Source organism: Lynx rufus, unplaced genomic scaffold, assembly GCF_022079265.1.
Source record: "Lynx rufus isolate CCGP_SWC_20201006 ecotype Redwood Valley unplaced genomic scaffold, mLynRuf1.p SCAF_19, whole genome shotgun sequence".
NCBI classification, from domain to species: Eukaryota; Metazoa; Chordata; class Mammalia; order Carnivora; family Felidae; genus Lynx; species Lynx rufus.
Genome location: NW_025814833.1, coordinates 19,521,541 through 19,528,265, shown reverse-complemented (window position 1 = coordinate 19,528,265; position 6,725 = coordinate 19,521,541). Strand labels below are relative to the sequence as shown.

Below are 6,725 nucleotides of genomic sequence, written 5' to 3'. Positions count from 1 at the left end.
TTTACAGTTAAAAACTTCTACTGTATTTATAGTTTCGCCAAGTGTGTTTTAACAATCTGGATAATGCAACAACACATGTTGTTCCAAGTACTATCTTTATCACTAAGAGGTGCTTTTATATCTTTGAATATGAGAAATTCAAGGTAAATCAAAACCCATGGTACATACTTCAAGGCCTCCTTCAACCCAGACATAGCTGTATATTTTTTTCCATTATATTCATGGTAGATACAATATCAGAAGCACTTAACAGAAGAAACCGACCACAAAAGCCATGCTCTTGTCATACACATCTCTAACTTCAATAATGCATGACTCTTGTTAACATACAGGGAATTATGAGTGTGAAATATCCCCACCAGAAATTATAGCCTTAAAGGAGAAAATTGTGCTTCTTGGTTCCTAGACTAAATAGAGAACAAGAAATCAAGAGTAAGCACAAAGGTCTCTTCCTATTTAAACAGTATAATGCCTTTATTAAATATGTACTTAATCCAGGACCAATAGCATCCACTTCCCAAATTTCATAAAATATTAAAAGTATATTTTTATTATATTTCATTTTTTAATGTGGAACGTTTCATGAATTTTCATGTCATCCTTGCACAGGGGCCATGCTAATCTCTAATCATGCTAATCATTCCAATTGTAGTATATGTGCTGCCGAAGTGAGTACAAAAGTACACTTTTAAAAATCAAATTTTGCTAACACAAGAAGCATTTCAACATATTTTTAAAGGAATTTTTGAATAAAGGCTACCACATTGCACATTGCTCAAGCTTTTTTTCCCCCTTCTCCATGTACATCTTCCTCAAGAAGCTTGTGAGCTTTTGGAAACTTTAGAGATCAAAGAGCTTTAATTTTGTCAATTCCACATTTTTAGTTTAACAAGTACATCCCCATTCAAAGTTCTTGAAAGCGTTCTACAGTAATCACTACTTGAAAGATAATCTGATTATGTACTTTAGCTCACTGTAGTTGTAATACTTCATTTTTTTTTTTTTTTTTACTGCAATGGTCAAATTCAGGGCAATTGCTTCCCATACCAAAATGGAGGCTGTTATTGAATATGAGCCATATTACTGATTTAATATACAATATCATTGCTATTGTTACTATTATCACTATTACATACAACAATTTGAATTTTCTTTTAATCAATTTTCATATACTGTGTCTTCTAAAATATTACCTCATTAATGTCTCAGTAATTTGTTTTTTTGTTTTTTTTTTAACGTTTATTTATTTTTGACACAGAGAGAGACAGAGCATGAACGGGGGAGGGTCAGAGAGAGAGGGAGACACAGAATCTGAAACAGGCTCCAGGCTCTGAGCAGTCAGCACAGAGCCTGACGCGGAGCTTGAACTCATGGACCGCGAGATCATGACCTGAGCCAAAGTCGGACGCTCAACCAACTGAGCCACCCAGGCACCCCAATGTCTCAGTAATTTGAAAATACCTCTGTATTATTCAGTTTGGGCTGCTATAACAAAATACCATAGCCTTGTAAACAACAGAAAGATATTTCTCACAGTTCTAGATGCTGACAGTCTGATATCATTTTCCAGCATGGCTGGGTTCTGTTGAGAGCCCTGTTCTGAGGTGCAGACTGCTGAATTCTCCTTGTTTCCACATGGTAGAAAGAAAGCTCTCTAGGATCTTTTTTATAAGGGGAATAGTCCCATTTATGCGGGCTATAATCCTCATGACCTAATCATTTCCCAAAGGTCTCACCCTCTAATACTATCACAATGGGGATTAGGGTTTCAACAAATGAATTTTGAGAGGACACAAACATTCAGTCCATAGCAATCTCCAAAGGAGGAGGTGATTTAATTTATAATGATTTTTCTGAAATTAAAATAGAATGTGTTTTCTGAAGCTGGAATATACAAATGTCCCCTATATTATATTTATTACATTTATTAACTAAATTTACCAAAATCCTAAGAAGCTAGACTCCATTATAGGTCAGGTATGGTTTCTTTCCAGCATTTATTTTGTTTATTTCTGAGATCTGTATGCATCTTTTAAGAATTTTGGCATATTTGAATATCATGGAGAAATCATATGCTATATTTCATTATTTAGTCTTCTTGTATCATTCATTGGTGAATCCAAATTTCTGAAAAGCCTTAGGTTCCTGTGATGTTAGTGTTGACATCATTCAAATAATATAAATTTAGTATGTGTACTAAGACAAATAGAACATATTTGGAGAAAAAAGCTCAAACATAGTCATTTGCTCTCTGAAGAAAACTGTAAGTAGTAACACTAAAAGACAAATATGACAAGGGTAGAAAATCAGATATGAGTTTATAATGTGATAAAAGTAATAGGAAGGTAAACACTCCCCTTGACAATTTAACATAAGTCTGTTCAAGAGAGACTATGACATAGTTTCATCAAGCAACAAATGAGGTACTCAGTACTCTAAAACTGTGGAGAGAACTGGGATAATTTTCACTTGAAAAACAATTCTTTGGACAATTAAGTCAGCCTTTAGTATCAAGTATAGAAGTACAAGTATATCAAGTATAGAAACACATTGATAATGAAAAATGGTGGATTTCTGGGGTGCCTGGGTGGCTCAGTCAGTTGAACGTCCGACTTTGGCTCAGGTCGTGATTTCATGGTTCATGAGTTCCAGCCCCACATCTTGACAGATTGCTGCTGTCAGCACAGAGCCTGCTTCAGTTCTTCTATCCTCCTGTCTCTCCCCTCTCCCCCATTCACACTTGCTCGCACGCTCTCTCTCTCTCATTAAATAAAGTTTTGTGAAAAAAAAAAGAAATGGTGGATTTCTGAAGTTGTCAAATTTTTTAAACGCATAATACGTGGAACTTTGCTGTCATGTAACCCTCTATAACAGAGCATTTGTATGAATTTGGGTACATATTGGAACTCCTTGTAAGAATATTTAGTTACCAGATTTATCAGCAAGAAAAAGTCCTTTTTCATTAATTGCTTTTCTGTAGCCAAAATATTTGTAGAAATGGAGGTATTGGGAAGCAGAGACTCATAGCTGTCCTCTATTACACTGATCTCAAAATGTTGGAATGTATTTTGTAGACTCCTTACTTCCATTAATAATTCTGTCATGGATATCTAATCTATAAAATTACCTAAATCTTAACAAAGCTATTTATATGCTTATGCTATACATCAGGTAATAAAAGTTCTCAACTATACATTACAGTATAGGTGTTACTGGCACAATTTGACAGATGATGTGCTTTCACTAGTCATATGTTCTAGTTAATATATCAATATTAATATACTAATATATTACATTCTATATATATGGGTACCAGTCATTAAAACACAGATTACAGTAAAGTTAACAATATTATAATTGCTGCAACTATTCTTTTGTTGCTTCTACACTTATTATTTCATTTAATCCTTACACTTACTCTAATTATATTTATCAATATTCCATTTTCCAGATGAAGAATTTGAGGCCTTATCAAAGCTAAGTTCTTCTCTACACAGTCACACAACTATTTAGAGTCTTAGCAAGAATTTGAAAGAGAGCCAATCTGAACTATGGAGTGCCTTTTGATGTAAAAACTAAATACAAGTAATCTATTTTAGCCTTTCTTTCATAATCATGATGATATAAGTAAATTATCCTTAGGAAATAGATGTATATGTACATCATATATCATAGTTTTACTAACCCTATATTCTTCTGAGTTTGTGTTCTATGTGTTTCAGTGGGACTCCAGATTTGGTTTGGTTTTGTTTTGTTTTCTGGAAAAGAAAATCATTGTCTCTGATTTTTTGTACTATTTTTTAAAGTTTCCATTTACTTTGATCATTTTAAAAATATATTTCAAATATAACATTGTGTAAATTTAAGATGCACAACATGTTGATTTCATAGTTACATATTGGAATATGATTGCATTGTAGTGATAATTAGCACCTCTATCATTTTGGATAAAAAAGTCTACAGGGGAGGAGAGTAAGATGGCAGCAGAGTAGGACTCCAGGCTCACCTAGATCCATGAACACAAGTGAAAAGCTAACAAATTATCCTAAATACCTCAGAAATCAGCCTGAAGATGGTGAAAAAACTCCACAACTAAAGGGAGAGAAGAGGCCATATTGAAGAATGTAGGAAGTGCAGAGACATGGTTAAGGGGAGAAACAGATCACAGGTGCCATAGAGGACAAGGAGCCATGGTCATGGAGAAGGGCGAGAGAAAGAAAGAGAGAAGTACACAGGGGAATGCATAGGGAGAACATTTCTCGAAAGCCATGGGCTTGGAAAATGAGAGGGACTGAATTTCATGCATTCCTCCAACCAGCGGGACTTAAAGCCTAGAGTTTTAAAGGTGAGTAGGCTTGGCTGGGATAGAGCCTAAAGGGACTTGACTGTTCCAAGAGAGAAAGCAGAAAAACAACCCTGGGGCAGATAGGTTGGAAACAACCATCTGAAGAATAACTGGGGCACACAGGGGTGAGATTATTTGTTCTTCTCAGAGGTAGAGAATTTATCACAAATGAAAGAACAAAATAAGGCCAAGGCCAGAGATCTAGGCAAAACAGATATAAGTAACATGCCTGGTGTAGAATTTAAGGCAACAATCATAAGGGTACTCACTGGGCCTGAGAAAAGAATAGAAGACATCAGGGAGACCATTACCACAGAGATAAGAAGTTAAAAAAGAATGAATCAGAGATGAAGAATGCAATAAACAAGGCTTGATGGAATGAACTGCAGGATGGAAGAAACAGGAACAAATTAGTGACCTAATGAGGCTGAACAAAAGAGAGACAGAAGAATTGTGCACCAGGAAAATAGACTTAGGCAACTCAATGACTCCATTTCTCATTATTATGAGAAACATAATAATATGCCTATTATAGGAGTCCCAGAAGAACATGGAAGAGAAAGGGGGTGGAAAATTTATTTGAAGAAATAATAGTTGAAAACTTCCCTAATCTGGGGAAGGAAACAGACACCTACATCCATGAGGCAGAGAACTCCCATCAAAACCAACAAAAGCAGGTCAACACCAAAAAATACTGCAATTAAATTTGCAATATATAGTGATAAAGAAAAAATCTTAAAAGCAACAAGACAAATGAAGTCCTTAACTTACACGGGAAAACCATAAGGCAAGCTGAAAATTTCTCAACAGAAATGTGGCAAGCCAGAAGGGAGTGCCATTGTATATTCAAAGTGCTAAATGGGAAAATTCTGCAGCCAAGAATACTTTATCCCACAAGGCTATCACTCAGAATAGAAAGAGAGATAAAGAGTTTCTCCTACATGAACAAAACTAAAGGAGTTCATGACCATGAAACCAGTTCTGCAAGAAATATTAAAGGAGTTTCTAAATACAATGGAAAGACCAAAAGAAACAAAGACAAAAAAAGCATCAGAGAAAATGTCCAGAAACAAAGACAAAACAAGTAATAAAATGGCAATAAATACATATCTTATCAATAATTACTTTGAATGTAAAGGGACTAAATGCTATAATCAAAAGATATAGGGTCAGAATGGATTTAAAAAAAAAAAACAAGACCCATCTATATGCTGTGTACAAGAGACTCATTTCAGCCCTAAAGACACTTGCATATTGAAAGTGAGGGGATGGAGAAACATTTATCATGCAAATGAGTGTAAAAGAAAGCCAGAGTAGTAATACTATATTGGACAAAATAGACTTTAAAACAAAGACTGCAAAAAGAGACAAAAGAGCACATTTACATAATCATAAAGGAGACACAATCTAAAAGAAGATATAATAATTGTAAATACTTAGGCATCCAACATGAGACCCCCAAATATATAAAACAATTAATAACAAACAGAAAGGAAATAATTGATAATAAGACAATAATGATGAGACTTTAATACCCCACTTACATCATTGAACAGATCATCTAAACAGAAAACTGACAAGGAAACAATGACTTTAAAGGACACAGTGGACCAGATGGACTTAAAAGATATTCAGAACATTCCATCCTAAAGCAGCAGAATACACATTCTTTTCAAGTGCACATGGAACATTCAACAAAATAAATCACATATTGGTCACAAAACAGGCCTCAACAAATACAAAAAGACTGAAATCACACCATGTACCTTTTCTGACCACAACACTATTTAACTTGAAGTCAATCACAAGAAAAGATTTCAAAAGACCACAGATAAATGGAGGTTAAAACACATGATTGTAAACAATCAACGAGTCAAGCAAGAAATCAAAGAATAAATTTAAAAATATAAGAAAACAAATGAAAATGGTAATACAATGATCCAAAACTTTTCAGACACAGCAAAAGCGGTTATAAGAAGGAATTATATAGCAATAGAGGCCTACATCAAGAAGCAAGAAAAATCTCAATCTGGCCTTACACCTAAAGGATCTAGAAAAGGAACAACAAACAAGCCTAAAGCCCACATAAGGAAGTAATAAAGATAAGAGCAGAAATAAATGATACAGAAACTAAAACAAACAAACAAACAAACAAACAAAAGAAACAACAGAAGAGATCAACAACACCAGGAGCTGAGTCTTTGAAAAAAAATTAATAAAATTGATAAGCCTCTAGCCAGACTTATCAGAAATAAAACAAGAAGGTCCCAAATAAATAAAATCACAAACAAGAAGAAAAATAACAACCAACATGACATAAATACAAATAATTATAAAAGCATATTATGAAAAACTTCCAAATTGGAAGTCCTGGAAGAAA

At 34.2% G+C, this 6,725-nt stretch overlaps 1 non-coding gene across 1 annotated transcript; it reads right to left on the bottom strand.

The window, feature by feature from the left end:
* Nucleotides 1-564: 564 nt before the first annotated feature.
* Nucleotides 565-676, bottom strand: LOC124514083 (U6 spliceosomal RNA). Its single transcript, XR_006962579.1, has one exon. It is a non-coding gene; the product is annotated as a U6 spliceosomal RNA (small nuclear RNA).
* Between the last annotated feature and the right edge of the window lie 6,049 nt (nt 677-6,725).